The sequence below is a fragment of the Rhipicephalus sanguineus genome, chromosome 7, assembly GCF_013339695.2.
Source record: "Rhipicephalus sanguineus isolate Rsan-2018 chromosome 7, BIME_Rsan_1.4, whole genome shotgun sequence".
Taxonomy (NCBI): Eukaryota; Metazoa; Arthropoda; class Arachnida; order Ixodida; family Ixodidae; genus Rhipicephalus; species Rhipicephalus sanguineus.
The window spans coordinates 114860165-114880464 of record NC_051182.1 but is presented as its reverse complement, the minus strand read 5'-3'; the positions used below and the strand labels follow the sequence as shown (position 1 = coordinate 114880464).

General features: G+C 45.3%; 1 long non-coding RNA gene across 1 annotated transcript; it reads left to right on the top strand.

Annotated features, from left to right (window-relative positions):
* Positions 1-317: 317 nt before the first annotated feature.
* Positions 318-17262, top strand: LOC119399773 (uncharacterized). The gene is made up of 3 exons (XR_005184956.2): positions 318-331; positions 9110-9136; positions 17204-17262. It is a non-coding gene; the product is annotated as an uncharacterized LOC119399773 (long non-coding RNA).
* Positions 17263-20300: the final 3038 nt, after the last annotated feature.

The following is a 20300-nucleotide window of genomic DNA, read 5'->3' as shown; positions in this document are numbered from 1 at the left end:
TCCGTAGCATTTTTGCGCAGTGCGCAGCAAAAGTAGCATGCTCTTATTCTCTAGTAGGAACGCGGCCACATGTTTTCATGTCAGGGGCACATTGATCATACCCAACGAATGTTTTTCATGAAAATACGAACGATATTTTAATTACTGTTGTCTTGTTAATGTCTCCACAGTTCGTTCAAAATAAAAATAATATGCATCTCATTATGGGTACAGTCAAAGAATTGCCGGATATTCTGAGAGAGTACCAACTCTGTTTGAGGTCTGCATTTATCACAAAGACTAATCATGGGGCATACCGCACCTTAAGCAATTACATATTTGTGCAACTCATGTAAGTATGATTCCCTTTCTACTTCTGTCTTCAGTGATGATGGTGGAATGAACGCCGACAGTGTGCTTTAAACTTATTTGAAATTTTTAGGCATTCGTAGACGTGGCCAGGAAATCCACCTGTCTGTCGGTTTTTAACACGTAACGGGTCACGTGATGCCATCCATAAATAAACAAAGGGAACTATGGCTGTGGTAAATGTGAAACATAAACCGTAGGCTCAGAAGTGGAGTGTCTTGCCAGTGCTTCCAGAGAGCAAATGTCTAGCAATTATTTGCGCAAGCGACGCCGATGTCCACATGAAAAACCTGTGTTGTGGTCACGTGACGACGAGTATCACTCATTGTAAGAAGCGGTATGGTTCCCAGCAGACGTCTATAAAAAACGCCAGTAGCGGCTGAAGAGCGGTACCGTAGAAAATCTGATCGGAGGGAGTACTGACTATGGTGGAAACGGAAACGACTGCAGACACGCGGGCGTATGCGTGGGCATTGTGCCACTAGCTCATCTCCGCGAATGCGCCTCGTAGTTTTTTGTCGAGCGAAACGAAGTCAGAAAATGGAACAGCAACATAGCAGCAGAAAAATCAAGCAAAGTTGTAACGTAAGTGACAGTACATTTGAGCTGACTCAGACAACTTTAAAATGGTTTTCGCCGCTTTCTAAACCTACTTGTGACCACTTATTTTACTTAAATGATATCGTGTATGCTCAACATCCGTGTTGTTCCACATCAAGCTAATTTAACCTGAAAAAATGTAGCTGGAGTGCATGGTAAATGTTCATAATCTTATCCAGTAGACGTGGCGCCAACGAAAGTTCTCTTCACCTTATAATGCATTCTATCCAAAAACGCATACGCGGAATGAATTCAACGAAGATTCTCACTAGTGCGATAAATGTGAACGAGTACGTATGTTGTCCCCCTTAACTCCCTATGCAGGCAGCCACGAAAAATCAGGTTTTGAGTGTGGCTCTGCATTGCATAAACTTCTATGTATATGGTGTATGGCCAACTGCACCACAAAACATGTAGGCCCTTGATATGCTGCCACATGAGGAACTGAGTTTTGACTTCAAGAAATAACCTGGCATGCAATTCAAAGAACTGCGTAAGACATGCAAAACTATAGTCAGTGTCATTATTGCACGTCTACAAGCGCTACCATTCCCGCTTCATTCTTTGTCGTAGCATCACCCTTATTTTTTATCAAAAATAGCATTCACTTAATTCCTCTAGTAAAGAGGCATGCTTGCGGAAATGAGCGAAGTAGAGAAATTGTGTTTAGGTTCCACCGTGCTCCTATGTCAGTAGCAGGTGGTTCGGTGTATAGGTAAGCACTTTTTTAAAACATGTTGTAAAAGCATGGAAAGGGAACAGCGCTCGGCGCAGTGAAAGCATAAGCTGGAAAAGAAGAATCCAGAGAGTTAAGCCTATACTTTATGAGGACGCTTCCTGCCTTTGTTATTCATAGCGCAAAAAGAAATCTGTTTTAAAAAAAAAATTCGACCATCTCCCCGAAGGGAACCCTGATGGGATTCGAAGCAGCAGCGTTGCGCACGGGTGGCGTCACGGGTTGAACAGCGCAAACGCGGGTGCTGCGGTGAGTGCTGGCAGATTCGTTTGAAACGAAACTCGGTGTAGCGTTTACTGGTGTAAACGTTTCTTTGAAACGCATACACGGGAGGCGAGCGGGCGTTGGAGCCGGCAGCTGCGGGCGCTCCGGCGGGTGAGGGGGAGAGTGACGTACGCGCGCACCTGCGAGGGAAGCGTGCGACGGGAGCGTGACGTCAACGCCCAGCTGCGGCGTGACCTACTTGGCACCGCTCCAACACCTGCGCCGAGGGAAGCGCGTTGCCTCGCGTTTGTGCGGACGGAGGGACAGCGTTACACAGGCTAGTCAAAGAGCTGCTTCGCATCTAAAAGCGACAAGTATAATGCGACATACGCAAGCGCTAACTCCACGTGAATTTGTTTCTTATTGAGACACTTCTGTGTAACAAGTCGACGCATCAGTTACGTTCAAAAACTGAAAGTCCGCAATAAATCGCCTGTGACTAACGCATGTTTCACTACATTGCACAAATGTTGCTTAGACATCGACACAGAAGGAAAACTAATACACTGGCGATCTACGTTGGCCGTGTCTCCCATTAATACTATTTCTCTTGTTTTTTAACCTGCATGAATGTAGAGCACTGCAGCCGTTCAAGTTTTTGCGTACACCCAAGACTTCGGCAATGCACTGCGACGTGGACCTTGAACCCCAACACTCTAACCCCCTTGGGTCGAGCACAGCCTGTAGTGTTTCGATATAGTTCTGTTAGCGTGACCAACGGCAGCCAACCACAAGGCTCCCAGGTTCGTGACTCTGGGAGCCTTAGGTGAACCTGTAATACACCTCAGTTCTCAACAGGTCTTCTTCATTACACTTAGTTAAGGAATAAACCAGCCTAGATCGCTAAACTCTCAGGAAAGAACTCGTGCAACATGCGTACACACGATGCAGGATAGCACGACCGTGCTCCAAGACCAAGGGTTTCCAAAGCGTCGAGTATTGCTTTATGATAGACAAAATCATAGGCGGCCTTAATGTCTAAAAATAATGCAGTAGGTGTGTTTCCACAAGCCATTTCTTCTTCAACTGATGCGATCAAGGCAATGACATTGTCAATGGCAGGCCTATTTTGACGGAAGCCATTCATTTCCTCCGGGTAAATTTTCTTAGTCTCCAGAAACCAATTGAGCCGTACTACTGGCCATGACGTAGTAAATTATGCAGCCTTCGCAAATTTAAGCCCCAAATCTCGCCTACGTCTTTTGGAGTACTATAACGCCTCGTGGATAAGTGGCGAGGTTGTGAAGGAATGGAAACTAGCCAAAGTTATTCCTATATTGAAGCCAGGTTGTACCGCAGTAGGGCACACCACTAGTCCCTGCTGTGATAACTGCGGCAGCATAGAGACTGTGCAGCACATATTACTGGAATGTTCCGCGTACCGCGATGAGAGACAATTGCTTGAGCGACAAATGGACATGATCTGTCACGATCAGTTAACATTACACAACTTATATAGGCCCAGTGCCCAGCCCTTCAAAGCAGCGACCGATTTTACAGGCACTGTTTATTTACCTTTCAAAAATTGGCCTAGTCGAAAAGCTTTAATGGTTGGTTATTTCACATAGCAAAGCCTCATCTTACCTGACACCCTCCTTGTAAATATTTCTGTCAGGTTCACTTGCTCATTTCATTTTCTTTATTATTATTTTTTTTTCTAATATTATTTCCTTCCCTCTCTTTAATCTGTCAATCCCATTCCCCATCCCTACACAGAGTAGCATGCCAGCGGTGATACAGACGCCGGCAAAATATCTCGTATTTCTAATAAAGAGCATGTCTCTCTATCCCCCCCCCCCCCCCCCGTCCGGCGGCGGACACGGTCCCACGAGATGTCGCTCTCACTTATGCCAGCGGGCTCTGTCGTTGATCCGACTTTTCATGAAGTATTGAAGTTATACTTTTTTCGGGAATATTTCCGCGCTTGCCATATCCCAGCAAGCTGCCTAAGAATACTGCAATGCACGCCGTTTCTCCTAAGCTCATTTGTTTTCTATTGTAAAATAAGCGGAAAATCGCTATAAGGTCTGACCTCTAAACCCACTCACCTCTTAGAATCCATTTTCCCCTTCTGTTTTTCATATAAACACTTCTTTTTCTCCTACGACCTTTACAGACAACAAATAGCCATAGCCCCTTTCTTTTTAGGTACTTTTTTATATGCAAGTGTACAGACGCAGTCACACTTGCCTAGAGCTGTGGAGCAGTCGACCGCGCACCCCGCCAGCGCCTCCTAGCAGTCTCCGCTGGGACTTTGATAAGTAGGATGCGAGGGCTGTGAGCGCATATGCGGTGTGGCCGATCGATGTATTGTCGCTATGTTGGCATGTACGTTTCATCACGAGTGATGGTGACTTTACACAGTTCTTTCTGTTGGAGCTTCTGTGCATGTCATTGGTTCATCTGTAGCAGTTTTCGATATGCGGCAAACGCCTTTGCTGAAAAGTCCGCATGCTGGTTTTTAGTAGATAAGGGGTGAAAGATAAATTCACATGGTTACACCACACTTGGTTGGATTCGAAGCAGTGCATGGTAGTATTGGAATTCAGTGATTGTGCTTAACAACACGCTTAAAAAAGCGCATGGTTGCTTATTGTTGAGGCACATGTCTGCAGGCGTTAAAAATAATTCTATGTAAACATAATCGTGGGAGATTTCATTTATAAGTACGTAAAAACAAAATCATTCTCTGCTTTTCTACAAAATATTGAATATATTTCTCAAAGGAATATAAGAAGAAAAAAGGTATGAATTTCAGGAGCACATTTGGAATTAGTTGAAAAAACGAAACCATCGCCCCGCTTTCAATAATATCAACATGGCTTGCGCAGAAGTACCACTCTCCTGTGGGAATATTCACTACCCAAATACTAACCGTTTACTCTTTAAGAAAAAGCACTAACCTATTGGTAAGCGAAAGTAGTAAACTGAGGGTTAGTGAAATCCACCACGTCGTTAGCTAGTGAACTGTACCATCTGAAATTGTTGGTTTTTTACAATGTTGTTAGTAACTGCACTCGCCGCTTAGTAACCGTTCTAGCACTAGTGGATTACAATTACACAACAAAAGCTGTACGCCTACTTGGCTCATATGCGCTGCGCACACTGTCATACCAACCTGATTCTATTACAAAATATTATAAGAGTACAAATTAAAAAAATGACACGCTACACCATTGTTCTGTTACTGTAATCAATAATCGCTGATAATTTCGATGTAAGTGCCATGGAAAGTACATATTACAACCACGTGCACAGAGAGATGAATGGTCTACAAACGAGCACACACGGAGGTTCAAGAGTTCACACGTACGCGAATTTCTGCTTCCCTTTTGATCTGGCATAACTGCAGCTTGAGGGCAACTTACTTGCCTACTTTAGAATAAAACACCTTGAACCGGTTAGCCGTCATAGACTTTAGGCGAATGACCATTCTTTTATTCCCAGAATAATGCTTCGTACTGTTTGCATATATATATGTGCCATGGCGTAGCACGAAACTGTTATTCTACCATAATCAAGAAAATTTAACTTTGTCTGATTTTTGCATAAGACTGTAAAAATTATAGAATAATATATTACGGCATCCACGAATCATCTGGCAACATACGTGCCTTAGTAGTTACCTAGTAAAAACACCAAGAAAGCCTCCCTGGTTAGTAACGACAAAACATTTACAAGCTTCACTAGCTCTGCGCGGTAAAGAGTTCCTACGAAGGTAGTAAAGGATGCTCAAAACCGTTGAATACATGCATGTACTAGCTGTTTACTAGCTTTTTTTTCTAAGTGTGTAAACCTGTTACCCTGCATATTTATTAGTGATTAAATTTGGGGCTTTGTTTTGCAACATCAGCGCGTTACACACGCAGCAAAACAACACGAGATAGAAACAGAGCTCGCACGCCGTCGGACTGTGGGAACTGCGGGCTGACAGAGCGACAATACATAGAGTGGCCACGCTGCCTACGTGCTTACAGCGCTCGTATCTTACTTATCTCAAACGCAGCGGCGACTGCTAGGAGGCGCTGGCGCGGTCCGCGGCTGACTGTTCGACCGCTTTAGACAATTGTCATTTCGTGCGTGCATGTCCAATCTATGAAGTCGGCATCGTGGAGCTTGTCCGTGCAAAGCACCATCTAGAGGCAAAGTAGAGAATAAGAATGAAGACTGCGCAGCGGTGGAGGCGCATGTGAGCCAAGTACAGCAACGCGGGCAGGCTGAGAAAACATTCGCATACTTACGAATCGACCAGCATCGCGTCTGCTCACAAAGGAAAGCACGATCACTTCTCATAATGTACAAAAAAATTCTAAAATGCTTCGATCAACGAGTAGCATTTAAGCCCCCTTGTCAGCTCAGTTGCCAGCAAAAATTAGTGACGTTTTGCTTCGTGAACTCGGGCGACAGGCGTGCGAACGGGTGCCCCTGCAACTGCCAGCAAAGGTCAATATGCTGCCTCTTCCTACCCAGATCTTTCCCCTATTTTCTACTGTAGCAGGCCCGTAGCCAGGGGGGGGGGGCACTGAAAGTTTTATGATACATGGTGTTTTACCGAAAATGAAACCCTAACACCCCCCCCCCCTCACCGAAATCATGTTTGGGCACCCCTCCCCCCCCTAAAAAAGTGTCTGGCCACTATGCCCCTGGTGGCACCTCCAAGGCATCGCTTCCTTCCTCTAGGAGTAGGTTCCCCTGCTGGCGAATGCGTTTCACAAGGCTGCGAGAGAATGTTACATCTTCGCACGACCTGGCAAGGCTCGCTTCATAAAATTCTGGGCCCATCGTTCACAAGTTCATATGGCAACATGTATGCGCTGAAGCCACTGCTTGGCCTAAGGTCAAACCTGAACCTCATAGTGTAGCGCGAAGCCAAATAGAATGACACGGAGGCATACAACGCTTTGTCTCTGTATTTGTGTCTGCGCACTATACTATGACGTTGAGCAAGCATCAACTCACCTAACGAGTCTTCCTGACGGTCACCACTGTACTTTAGATATCTCTGCGATTGCAGCCAATGCGGCATTTGAAAGACGGTGGTGAACGTACCGATGGAAGCCTATACAATGGTTCTTGTGCTCCTTCGAAACATCAACGATGACAGAGCCATCCCAGTTAATCTGAAGAGACATTCTACAGGCCATGTACTAGGGACTGGGAACCATTCTCTTATGCGTTGCCAGCGTTCACGAACTGAAGCATTTCTAAGTTCTTGAGATTGCAATTGCCGACAACCACAACCCGCTACGTCACGTTTATGGCTAAACATTTTAAGATGACACGCCAAAGATGACAAAACGTTTTTGACAAAGATATGCCCACCAGTGGAAACATCGGGGCCTCTTCTTCATTTTCATAGAAACGGCATTGAAACTTATACCACGAGAAAAATAGGTAACGAAACATTATTTCTGCGAACCGTTACAGTACTCATAAAAAGAAAAATATTATTCATGCTTAACTTTACATTTGACAAAGCAAGGTACATTGGCTACGATATCGCTGGGAAATATTTTGCAGTTATTTTCGTAAAAACTAGGAACACTCTCTACATAGAAGCAATAAGTAAGCAACATGACGTATTTCGAAATATATATATTGAAACGCAGATAATCGATTTCGTCAAGAAAAAGTTTTAGAAATCTGCTCGACAGCATGTCTGTAAATTAACCGCTAATGACAAGGTTATCAAGTAAACTTGGGACTTCCTTTTCTATGCCCATATATTGCAATTTTAATTTAAACTTTAGTGCATCTCAAAACACATACATATAAGTTTTAAAAATGGAATGTGGTTTTATAAGATTGTCAGTGTATGTAAGCAGCGAACGTGACTGTAAAGTTTGTTTTGATGCTTTGTTTTAGAAGTTTGTTTTAGACGCGAATCTCCACGGCAAGTAACCATTTCTTCGCACGCCTAAGTCAAATCCAATGTGCATGTTGAAAAACAAGGTTCGAGCTACGTACAGGTTACAAAGTAGCACGTCTTTTGCAGCTGCCGTCTGGATTAGTTCTTATACGCTCAAATCTAGGATATAGGGTTCTTGCCAATTTGTGGCCGCATAGTAAGGTATGCTGACCTTTCACAGGTGGATAACGATGTCGTTTTTTCTGGCCCAAATTTTCGGTGACTGCCACTCCCTGTCTCAGTTGCCACCTGTAAAGAAAACATTAGCAGACAATTCCGCGAGTGAGCCCAACTAAGAAATGCGGGTCACTGCAGGAGCACAGCGAACTGTTTATATTGATATCAAATGGCATGCTAGTGCTCCGGTTTAACGCATTTTGTTTAGTTAAATATGTGTTCCTAAAGGAGTATTTTAAATGTTTAACATTGCAACTACCGTAACACTTATAAATATAAAATGATATTTTCGCTCCCCTTTTGAGGAATTCTACTCTAATATTTGTGGCCCGTTGGTTTACGGAAAGTCATCCTATTGTCCTGTCATATTAGTGGAGACAAAGTGGCCACTGGCAGGATAAAGCAACCGAAGCACACAGCCTCCGTGACATAAGCGTTTAAAGGGGTACTGACACCTTTTTTCGAAGGAGAGTGTACTCCGCCATACTAATATCCTGTATGCAGAGGCGGCTCTGAGCAAGTGTGAAGCTCGGCAAATGCAGATAAGATATTTAATTTTGATATTAAAGTCAATTTTTCCATGGCGCACCTACCGACATCGACACTAGCTTGACGTCAGGCTACAGTACTAATTCTGGTGACTTCACGCAGCAGTCTGGCTAGTTGGGATGACGTCAGGTACCGAAACTTCCAAGATGGCCACTTGTGCGTCACCAAAACATTCAAAATGGCCGCTTCTACGTCACCAACGGAGCCACGTTGCGGAGCGGCCGTGGAAACGTCACTGTATATTGTGTGAGCACGTGACGAGAAGCCCATACCGTGTTGTGACGTCAGGGTACAGTAGGAACCGAAACTAGCTTTTAAAAACACACTGTAATTACTTCTTCAGGGTGCACTCGCGCTTAGCACTACCTTTTCTAGGGTCTTGAAGGCTTGGCCTTTCGTTCGCCGCAAAATAACGACAAGTGAAATTTTTCGTGTCAGTACCCTTTTAACATTTAACTAAAATATATGCGTATGAAATATGTTCTTTCTGCAGAAGTGACATACACCATTGCTACATTTATTTTCAGAGGAAATCCAATTTCAATGACAACAAAGTAAGTATTAAAAAGAAACAGTATTCAGGGAGGATTTTCTATTTTCCGTAGAGACAAAAAAAACAAAGAAAATCGCTGGTTCTTTTGTAATCGAGAGCCGATGAAAGCATGAAGTGGCTACTGGCAAAGCAAATTGGTCGCATATGTTACTAATCACATAATTAAAATGGGTATAGTGCATGTTCGCAATCGTTCATCGCACCTACCACCATAGTGTTCCTAATATTACACTAGAGGAAACTCTGAGGTTTTGTTTATGGGAGTTGCAACGCATAGCGCTTCAGCCAGAATGGGAATAATAGGGAGTGCATGGATTTGCCAAAGCTTCGTTCTTTCGGCTCCGTTTCGTTCCTTGTGGCCTGCAGCCGCTCTGTCGCAAGACGAATTTCTCCAAATGTTCCGCCATTCCACTTCACCACGTCGACTTTTTGAGGCTCAACAGTACAAATAGGTATACGAAGTTCGCAATAATTCATTCCTTTATGCGAAACAGAAGCCAAAACACAACAATTAGCAAAGCCACTAGTGCGTTCAATGCCGCAGACACGAAGATTAGGCAAATCCACGTACTACTCATCATGTTCATGGCGGTGAACGATCGCAGTGTCAAAGTTCCCTCTAGTGAATACTGTGGGAGTCACTATGCCTACCTCACTATACCATGCATTGGTCCATACGGACGCCATTGTTTCGGATCACTGTGTAAAATAAATGTAGGGCTTTACCTAGCGTATTCGGGCTGGACACAACGCAGTCCTCAAAGCTTACTGAGCCGGGATGAAAAAAATTCCAACTGAACCTCTGTGCATGTCTCGTCTCGGCCAAATGCCACCCATGCCACTGAGTATGGAAGACGAGATATAAATTTATTGATCCTGGCTCTCAATGCCCACTCTCGCGGAGGATGATGTCGGCCTAGTCACACAGCGTGGCGCTATCTATCAAAGGAGACTGCGAAACCCGCGCGGCAATTTTCACGAATCGCTTGCTTGGGAAAAAACAGAGGCAACCCTGCCTGAGCGAAACAAGCTGAGAATCAAGAGCATAGTGTCCTGTATCTGCTTTTGGCACATTGCTATTGCAAATGACAAATAAAACTTCAGCGTAATAGAAGAGACAGCTTCAGTGATGTGGTGAGCGAACAGTAGGTACTCGAGTGTGTAAGGCATATATAATGAGGTTCTGTAGAATAGGCTGTGGTCAGTGACCGCATTTTCATGTTATTACTGGTAGCGCGGATGTTCATGTTTGAGTGCCGGGATGACGGCTATGGCATTTGGGCTCATGATGGCTTCAAGGCCGCCGACGACTGCAGCTACAATCATTTCATGTTTACTGATAAAATCACGGGAGGGCTGACTTTTGGTAGGGTAGTTACAAATGTACCCTATTGCAAAAACCAGCGCCGTTCCAGTACCCCCAGCGTGATACCAGTACGTTTCTTGGCGCTGGACCGCACTGGGAACACTGGTACAGGCTCGAATTCACTGGGACTCTGGTGAAAGCACTGTGAAAGCGCTGGGTCGCACTGGTAGAGCCACTGGCTTTGCCGCTGTGACGCTGGCGCTCACTGGGAAGCGCTGGAGACGCTGGAATTATCACTGGCGTGCGCTGGCACATACTGGAGCCTGCACTGTTCTGCCAGTGCCGCTTTCAGTATCGTGCGCGGCGGAATGCTTTGGTATCGTTGAATATCGAATGTCTGATTCGATGTATACCGATAGATGCTATCCGAACGGGTCCCAAACATGTGTCACAAATTCTAGCTTGGCAGAAAAAAACGCCAGGCCTGCGCGGAAAGCGCAGCACAGTCACAGCGAAAGCTGGAAGAGCGGCATTTCTAGAGCCCGTTATAAACTCTCCTGTGGCTACTAATACATGTACATTAGCAACGTACCCACTACGCCACAAAGCGTATTTTTTGGGAAGTTGGAAAGCACCCAGCACGACATTATTCGTTGTTCTGCGGAGAAGCGAGGTACCATATGCAAGCGATTATGTGCAGTTTGTTGATGCGGCGCTTGATGACGATGAATAATTATGGTTGCGCCCTTGTAATGGGTTGGAAGCTTTAAACGACCCACTAGTTACGTAATGCATATTGTGTGACGCCCGGCCGTTATTTAACTGTCCCACCACGCTTTATAACATACGTTAACCGGAGAAACGTAGAGCGAGAGAGAGAGAGAATTGACTTTATTGAGACCCTGAGGAAATGAATCATGGGAGCCTTATGGGCTTCCTTGGCAACCAACAGAAGTGCACTTGCGAGGAACCACTACGCTATAAATCATTGTAATTATTGAGAAGTAGGGCAGTAGGCACTGTGCCATTTTTCGTTATTCTACAGACAGCCGTGGTACCTGCTAAACGCATGTAAGGCATTATGCGCACTTTGTTGATGCTTTGCGTGATGACGATGAAGAATTGTGGCAGAGCTCTTTGTAATGGGTTGGAAGCATTTAACAACCTACTCGTTGCGCAATTCACATTGTGTGACGCCTGGTTACAGAATTCGCGTTGTGCGACGCTTGGTGCTTATTCTACTCTTTTACCACGCTATATTGCATATGCTAATGTGGTTCCTTCCCGACATGAAGCCTGTATAGGACCTTTTTGCAAAGCAGTTTCAAGCACCGGCATGGCTCAGAGGTTGAATACTGGGCTCCCACGCAGAGGGCCCAGGTTCGAACCTCGTTCCATCCTGGAATTTTTTTCTTATTTAGTTTTTTTTCTTATTTCGAGCGATACTGGTTACGGACACCGGCGGCGGCGGCGGCGGCGGCGGACAACTACGGCACCAAAAACGGCCGGTGAAATGATCTCATAACAGCTTTCGCTGTAAAAGACCAGGAGATGCGCACTATTTTCATGGTATACGTGATATGATATATATATATATGAAATCACGGTCACTTTTAATGTTTCCCTGTCGAATGGGGAGAAAAATATGTTAATAACCCAAAGCAGCCAACACTGATCATTTTGCTTTCTACCACGCTTTTTTTATTAATCAGTGCCAATAACGTCGTTAATTTTGCGGAACACGTACGTAGCAGCAATGAATACACATTTTGTGCATGCCGCTCATATATCAGTTTTGCATCCGTGATGTGTTGCGGTAATGACTTCATATTGTAATGTTTATAAGTCTGGCGGCGTTGGTCTAAACATACAGTGCAAATCGTTACATCGCCGTGCAGTCGGCAAGAAGTTAAATGAGCGCTGGCTTCGCGACCTCTCCCAACGGAGGCCAGAAAAACAGCCGTCGTTCGATATCGCCACACCGGAAACGCATCTCGGGCAATTCTTGCACTTCCACTTACTTCAGCTATACGTTAGGTAACAGTTAAAAAGGTTTAGAGGCTAAAATGCAGAAACTTCAACCATCGCAACTCATCTGCGCCGAGATCGTTCCTACCCAGTGCGGCTCCCAGCGAGTGTTAGGCCTAGCGTACCGCCCGAGTCCGTCTACATGCCACCGGCGCTTCTTGGTTTAAGCACACGCAATTCCAACGTGTAAGAATTCCTGTAAAGTATAGTCTGGACATCCGTTAACCTAAATTAACTATTCTTTCTTGTGTACGGTGTCCGCACAAGGAGCGATGACCATCGATGCGACGCGCTTTCAGCAACAAACGCAGGCTCACCGAAAGCAGCCGGCCGCACTCGCCGGTACTTCTCTGACTCATACGTCAGAACACATACCTGTCAACCGGTACGCGTTAGTGAACTAACACACCGGCATCTTTTTTCAACTAATTGTATTTGTTTTTGCGGAGCGGTTTTACAGTTGTAGATATCGATAGAACTGCAAGTCAGAATACAGACACGCCCGCCCGTCGCTCGCGCGAGAAAACTAGTCGTCGCTCGCGCGAGAAAACTACTCAGTATGAATTCATGTAGGCGCGTGTTTATCGAACGAGTCATCATAAAGCTTCTGTACATGTTCATCATTAGCAAGGGCGAGAAACGGCTGTTAAAAATCGGCAGTAACAGCCGTCAAACTGTACCCTGATCCTCGATCCATTTGATATTTTTCGGAGTTAAAACGGGAATTCTTAAAGAAACCTAGCGCTCTTCCCAGTTTGGGCATTTCATTCGTTGCCGGCCAATCTTTGTTTGTGTCTAACAAAAAAGCAAGCGTGATTTGGGAAGGAAGATCGCGTCTTCCTTGCAGGGGCGTAGCCAAGGGGGGGGTTGGGGGGGGTTCAAACCCGCCCCGAAATTTTTCAGTTTTGCTTGCGCATATATACACGCACACATACAAACGCACGCACGAACATACATACAGTATGGTTGAACCCCCCCCGAAAAAAATTTCTGGCTACGCCCCTGCTTCCTTGAATACGCGACACCGAAATATGAAACGAAACGCTGTCCCAGCCCTTTTACAACAACGTTGACGTGTTTCAGCGTGGCACAGTGGTAGAGTACTCGCTTGGAGATTCAGAGGTCGCGAGTTCGAATCCTCGTGGCAGAGCTTTTTTTTTTCATACGGCTTTTTTTTTCTTTTTTTATTGCACTGATGCTTTCTATATGATTTTCTTTACTAATATATTTATGCAGGGAACGTAGGGACCGCCGTTTTAACGCTATAGAGCCGTTTTGCGCTTGAGTACCCAGCGCCTCCCAGTAAAACGCCGCTCCAGCGGCCCAGTATCCAGCGCGACGCTGGGCCCATAATCAGGCATGGCACTGGACGCTGGTACCCAGTGGCGCTGGGTTTTGCAATAGGGTACTCAATCCAAGTCATATATTATTTTTGGGTACCTCTGGCTAAATAGGCAAACTGCATGAAATAATAAAAGTGAAGGTTATCTTAGCCATATTCACTCTTAATCCTCTGTAGCAAAAGAGGAAGGGTTCATTCCCAAGCTTCACATTCATGAGCTCTCGCATTAGCGAAAAAACACGGTTCATCCCTCCGTCATAGGGATCGGTATAACGCGAAAGCAGAACGTGTCGCCGCAAAAGCAGTTGCATGTTCATTGTACATTGATATACGAGAGCGTGTACACTGTCTATTAGCGTTTGGGAGATAAAGCACGGGTTGATTTGACGCAACCCGCGTCTTGTCTCCCCTCTAGCCATGCCCTGATTTTTCACAGGGCGAGAGGGGAATGCGATGTGAGAGCGAGGCGAGCGCCGGAGAGCTATTTTTCATTAAGGATCGACGCTATGACTGAGGCTTGGGCTAAAGCCGTCACCTCACAGTGTGTTAAGGCGGTGACAAACGCCGGGGCCACGCATTACTTCACCCTACCGCTTCCAGATGGCGACACCACCCCAGGACTGAAGAACCCTGTTTTTGCAGAAAAGCATTGCTTTTGCAGTCTCAGCCCCTCACAAGTTAAATAGCGTTTGAAGAAGACAGAACCACGACGCACAAATTTTAATATATATATATTATATATATATATATATATATATATATATATATATATATATATATATATATATATATATATACACAAGGTGTCTTTTACATTACAGGCCTTTATTACAATGCTATGACAATCGGGCCCCGTCGTCTTCTGAAACGAACGCTACGCAACTAAATCTGCATTGAAATGAGCTCTTGAAAATTAACCCTTGAATAATTATTTCCGGTTCCTTGTTCAATGGAAGAGTTGCAGGACGTGACACGTTAGGACCATTGAATAAAAATCGCAAAACGCCGCGTAATTTGACATAAAACCATGGACGACGCTTCAATTTTGCCTACAAGAGTTCAAAGCGATAGCGTGATCGGGCCACGTGTGCATGCCCTTCTCAATTGCTAGGTTGGTTTCGGTTCTCGGTGCTTGCCTCAACCGTTCCGTAAGGCAACAAACGACTGTGAGCGTAACATTGGCGGTTTCAAAGTATCCTAGAATGCCAACTGCAAGTACAGCTGTTAAGTCCCCACTGCGCTGTTATTATTCCTATTGCGAATCAGCAAAAAGCCCACTACGCGCACGTGAGGCAAAAAGCTAACATACGAACCTGGTCATTTATTTGATGCTTTTGCTGCTGATGATGAATAAATATGCCTAGTGCTTTGTAATGGCTGGGCCTTTGAAACACCCACTCGTTGCGCAATTCGCACGTTTTGACGCCTGGCGCGATTCTAGGCTTCTGCCATGCGATATTGCATGCGTTAAGGAGACTCCATAAAATATATGACATTCATAGAGTTTCTTTTTAGGCGCGAAGCACCTTAGGGTCTAGGCTTGTCTGTTGGTGTCTGTGCGTCACGGCACATACCCGTTCACAGATCGGGCATGTGCCCCTAAAAAGTGTGTAATCGCCTGTGGTTTGATCCACGCATCTCCACCACGCCAAATCACCATAAAAACACTAACATTTAAGCGCCCATCAATGAAAGCATATCACAGCACAATGCACGCTGCAGTGAAAATAGATGAGAGGGCGTTGTGGTGCAAATGCGCATATAAGCGCGTTCCAGACCACACATTGCCTTTCTGCCATGGATGGAAATGAACGTGAACGCGTCCTCCCCCTCGAAAGACAACGCCGACGCCGACAACAAGCTGCTACTCCGGAGGTGAGCGCGCGGGAGGAAGCGGTAACTGCGGAGGCGAAGCCGCGGGAAGGGACGGCTCAGCGGCACAAACGCCAAACGGACCCGGAGTTGGGGGCACGGGAAGCGGCGGCTCAACGGCAACGCCGACAACAAGGTACCCCGGAGTTGAACGCGCGGTAAGCTGCGGCTGAACGGCGGAAGCGTTGCCTACCGGAGATGGGAAGAGCCGATGCGCGGTTCAAGCGTGATTTCCTTGAACCGAACTTCGGGCACAGCTTTAAAGTGTGTGATCGCCTGTGGTATGATAACGCGTTGACCTAAATCGCCAACGTACGAAACGAACAGTCGCGAGCCGACGCCATCGCAATGCTGCAGCAAGAGTTCTCCGGTGGTGACCAGAGTGAGCACATAGTTTGTTCGACGTGCTAACATTCCTTAGTAGCTGGCAAGATCCCTGCAACGAGTGTAACGTACGGTTACTGCTACCCGCCGAAAGCAGAGCACCTGCCGCGTTGAGCCCCGTCGAAGAACGATTAATCGATCCGCGGCTTGCGTTCATGAGAATCAGGAGTTTAAAGCAGTGGGCAATGTACGAGTGATTTACGGTAACACCGAACGATCCCCAGTGATTCGCCCACTCGTCATGATTGACTTCGTGGAGACGCGTGGACTTCTTTTCTTTGAAGCAGCTTACAAAAATAGCCTGGCCTTTTGGTAGAACACCTGCTTGCCACGCAGACGGCCTGGGTTCGATTCCCACTCGAAGCCGAACGTTTTTGTTATTGGTCCTATTTGCACTTTCCTTGATCTTTCGGTCACGGACAAGATGACGAATATTCGCTCAAAACCAACGCCGTCCTCACCGATGCCGACACCGGAATTTCTGCAAAACGAGCTCTTTAAAGCTATCGCGTTAATAATCACTGATATTCAAAGCCCTGATTTAATTCAAACCTAAACTGAGCGCACCGGGCGCGTAGAAAATTCGCGATCTCTGGCACGCCAAGCGTGAAGCTCACGTGACAATTTTTGAAAAATGAGTTGAAGAAACATAACATGGCTGTCGCCTTCGAATCGTTTGTGGCGAATGCATAAGGGACCTTGTGTGTTTTTCCTAGGTTGTGTCTGGCTATACTAGAAATGAAGTGTGGTCGAGAACCGGCCAAGCATGTCGGAGGGCCGCCTGCTCTTGGCACCAACGGTGGGCATTTTGTGGGGTGGTCGCTGCATTGATTATAGAAGACATTTGCGCTGTCGTCTGCAGGGCTGCTACAGCTAGATATCATTCCTAAACAGCTACTCCCGAATAAATATATATTCGATGCTTATAAAAGCTATATTGTAGGCGCGCAGTGTAGTTATCAGTATCTCTCTTGACAAGTAAATTGTAAATATCCTTCTTCAATTTTCTTACTGAAAAAAATCACTTATATGTATGTATTAGCACTACGAGCTCTTGTGTGCGATTTTCATTTACACAATTTCGCGAAACTTTTCTCAACTTCTATGACCATCTGATCTGTTTTATTATGTTATAGATTAGGCGCAGCGGAGTTTGAAGTACAAGGCCCTGAAACAAATACCCTCAAAATGAAGCTCAAGCTTGATAGAAACGGTAAAACTTCATGAAACATTCATTGCTTTGAAAAACAATGCTTCGAGGACAACAAAATAATTTGTTTTGTTTGTATTTATATAAGAGGCAGTGCACAAAGTAAACATGTGTAATGAATGAATGGCACTAGCAGTAAACTATTTTCTGACTGATTATGCCAACAGATGGAACAGATTCAAGTGATGTGGATTTACATGATACATTCACAGTTCTTGAAGTTGAACATACATGTGTACTTTTATGCTATGGTAACTGCGATACCAGTGAGTATAGTCGCCATTCAGTTATCCTCAAAACGAAAACAAAGCAGCGTTTTCTTCAGTTCCGGCAAACTAGAAAAGCAAAGAAAAATTAATAACGCTGATGCCCCACCGCTATATGTAGTAATCTCTCACAGAACGATACACCCTGCGTAACTATTCTCCTGCATGCGGTTTTCTTCCTGAGATTACGACAAAATCACTACAGAGGGAGCATGGCACTGTATAGACCAAAAAATGACAAAATCGGCATAGGTATGTTATAGTGCAGCGTGATATCGAGTCCTCGCTATTGAAAAGAAACACTGGCTACTTATGACTCCTTCTGGATACAGTGATTGTAACTTATATGAGAAATTTCTGAACACATACTTCGTTCAATCGATGGGAAAGACAGACGTCACAGTAAACTGTTCTCAATTATCACAGAGGAGCATACCTGCGTAGTTTCCTTTCTATGTGTGTGCTTAATAAATTATTAACAACGACAAGCAAATACACAGCGCTTGCGCAGGTTGTTTGCCTAATTTTATTTTCTTCTTTGACCCGGAATACACATTCTTGCATGGGGCTCTCTCTCTAAAGCACAGTGTGTATAAAAGCTAGAATACTGGTTAAGCAAGAAAACACTAACAAATAAATGTGCGAGTGCACTCTGTACATTATTCAGCTTTGAGACTTATAACTAGAACACGTATAAAAACCCTTCGAACATGTTCCGGTAAAACTCCTTTATTTATGTTACATATTCACCTCTCCAATTGCGCGCAACAGCCGCAGCTCGTAAAATGATGCAAGCATGCAGAAAAAGTGTCATAAGGTTTGTCATGCACTACGGACGACATATTTTAGGAATTAGAAAGTGAGAAAACGGTGACTACGTGGATTGTCCGGGCAAATTTTTAAGTAGTATTCAGGGTCGCCGTAATTTTCTGCGTAATATTCAATTGCAACAACACTCGGTTTCCGCAGCATGCGCGCGTTGCATAGAAATAAGATCGAGCGCACGGGCAACAAGAACGATTGCTGAACCTGTCAAACTCGGCATCGGCCATGCTTTCTTTTCGCGATGTCAGCGAGACCGCCAGGTCTGATGTGGCCAGTCAGATCTTGCGGGAAAAGCGAGGGCTATGCTCGCATAGCGCTATGCTTCACGCTCGACTGTGAGCGTTCGCACGTCTTCCTCCTAAACTCCCTCCGTCGTGCCGCGGAAGCACCCGGCGCGCAGTGGGTGGACGCAGCGGTCATACGTCTGATAAGAGTGGAGCATTTTTCGGTCTTCCTCTATACGCAAAATGATTTGCGTATAGTGGAATACCGGGTGCGAACTGCGCATGCGCGCTCCTGGAAAACATGGCCACAGCGCCGAAAGCGATTATTCTACACTTCGAATCTATAATTGGGCCTTCGTGCACTCTGCAGCTCGCCAGTTCCGAACTGATGCTTTTGTTTGCATTAGATTCACGTTTTCAAACTTCGGCAGCAAAGTATTCGTGTTGATTTGCCACCGTTTTCGAGAGCCATACTTCAATAATCAATGCTGAAGGCTCAGCGAGTTGCCTAGGGGTTCCTAAAATCTCGGAGGACATAAAAAAACGCTTTTTTTAGATGTTTCTATCCTCCACAGCTTGTGTTACTCGACGTGGGGGCAGCTATACGGCACATGCTATCCGGTATTACGCTACACCTTGGCAACAGCGGAAAACAAAACAGGCTAAAAAACGCTTTTGTACCGGTCCTGAAGGAGCTCCTGTCTGGCCACAGGCGCGTACGGGAAGCTGCCACTTGTATGCAGGGGCGGATAGGGCATGTGTTCAAGGGGAGGGTGCGAAGCTGCCATAAAGTACGAAGCTGCATTAAACTTTTCTTTGTCAAGATTGCGCCCATGGCGCGAATAGTCAAGATTATTCTGGAACTAAGGCGGCCATCAGCGATAAGGCACGAATGTTCGATGCCGCATGTATAAAATGCCAGCGTGCCTTGCCGCGGTTCAGTTTATCGACGGTCGACGCTCTGTTCGCCGCTGCCGCTGTCAGTGTACAGTGTGTATTGCTGTAGTGTGACTGTCCGTTTCCCGGCCACAAGTGCGGCAAAATAAAGAGCTCCATCTCGGACACGCCGAATGCTGCCTTCGTGGACGTCACGACCCCGTGACAAGAAGTAATGTTCATTGCATTCTTATTAAAACAGATTGCGAAAACTGCAAGAACACTTGACGTGCCGTGATATGTCGCCGTTATAGGGTCTTTTTTATATGTAGTTTCAAGCACGAAAGACGCTCTATGATGCGGTCGCGTAAAAATATTTGACAGTCTGTTATCACCGTTCCTGGGTTGTTACAAACGCTGAAGCACCTTTGGCGCACACCCGCATTCCTTAGGCCGCGGTATACGGGTATGTACCACGCGTGACTGAAGGAAAGTGTTTCATGAGGTACGCGACGAGTGTATCACGCGATTAATGTAAAAACCATTCATCGTGTTCCTCACACTAACGCCCTCCCATGCAAATTCTTGTGTTTGTCAAGGACACGACCACGAGAGCGCTGAAACGTAGGCGGCTAGATAGATAGATAGATAGATAGATAGATAGATAGATAGATAGATAGATAGATAGATAGATAGATAGATAGATAGATAGATAGATAGATAGATAGATAGATAGATAGATAGATAGATAGATAGATAGATAGATAGATAGATAGATAGTAAGAATTTGTGCACGTGCATTTCGTTCGCTAAAAAATGCTTGGTATTTATC